Source organism: Wasmannia auropunctata, unplaced genomic scaffold, assembly GCF_000956235.1.
Source record: "Wasmannia auropunctata unplaced genomic scaffold, wasmannia.A_1.0 LD336116.1, whole genome shotgun sequence".
NCBI lineage: Eukaryota > Metazoa > Arthropoda > Insecta > Hymenoptera > Formicidae > Wasmannia > Wasmannia auropunctata.
This window is the reverse complement of record NW_012026774.1, coordinates 163,587-164,772: the sequence shown is the minus strand read 5'-3', so window position 1 is coordinate 164,772 and position 1,186 is coordinate 163,587. Positions and strand designations below refer to the sequence as shown.

The 1,186-nt window shown below is 35.3% G+C and overlaps 1 protein-coding gene across 1 annotated transcript in view; it reads left to right on the top strand.

Moving 5' to 3' along the window:
- LOC105448242 (proline-rich receptor-like protein kinase PERK9) overlaps positions 1–1,186 on the top strand; it is a 6,905-nt gene that overhangs the window by 3,833 nt on the left and 1,886 nt on the right. The window lies entirely within an intron of this gene.

Here is a 1,186-nt window from a genome sequence, read left to right as displayed (position 1 = left end):
TATTTTGAGTCCGAACACGCATTTTTTATCATGTGTGACAAACTCGTTACATAGATAGACAAAGCGCCGTTGTGTAAATGAAAGGGAAAGAATTAATGCTTGAATGTTTTAGGCACAAAAGTCATTGTCGTTTCTATAGTTAGATTTTCACCTAAATTGTAATAATTTGAATTTTATTTACTTATCGTTGTAATTAAATGTTTTTAAATTTTTATATTTTTTTAATTTTCGGAAATCATGACTTGTTTGATTCATATAATTAAAATATCTAAAATAATTTGAATTCTTATACTACCCTACTTCTCTTATAGTCTGTTCTTTAACTCTCTGTATTACTTTGTTCTTATAGAAATATAGTTGATCAGTAATAATATTAATTAAAAAATGTTTTATTTTGACACATTTTGTGCAATAAAAAGTTTTAATCCTTCTCTTCTCGGCCTCACAATTCGCATGCTAAATGTCAATGAACCAAAAACTTTAATGTGTGCAAAAGTGCTTGTAGGCAATCGATCTGTAGGCAATAATATATGTGTGCAAAACGGCTTGTGCGCAAAAATGCTTGTAGGCAAACGTACATTTCTCTCTAGTTTGATTTGTAGGTAATAATATTATGTGTGCAATACTGCTTGTGCGCAAAAATGTTTGTAGGCAATCGATCTGTAGGCAATAACGTCATGTGTGCAATACTGCTTGTGCGCAATAGTGTCGTGTGTGCAAACGTACATTTGCTTATTAATTTTTTATTTGTGCGCAAAAATGCTTGTAGGCAATCGATCTGTAGGCAATATATCATGTGTGCAAACTGCTTGTGCGCAAAAATGCTTGTAGGCAATCGATCTGTAGGCAATACTACTTGTGCGCAAACGAACTGTCGGCAAAAGTCATGTTGGCAAAGGCTACTGTTGGCAATCGATTTGTAGGCGAACGGGACCCTCCCAATTGAAATTATTAGTATAATACCTTAAAACATTTTCTTCAATTTTTAGTTTTATTTATAATTAAATTATATTAATATAATAATAATAAATAAAATTAATAATATTAATTAAATATATTGTGGCGGTCCGCTTACGGCACGCGCGCCTGGCCGCGCGCCGGGCCCGCGCGCCCGCCACGTGACGAGAGCGGTGCGCGACGCCGCCGCTAGGTGCCGCAGGCGCCACGACAAATCTCGTAATTGAGA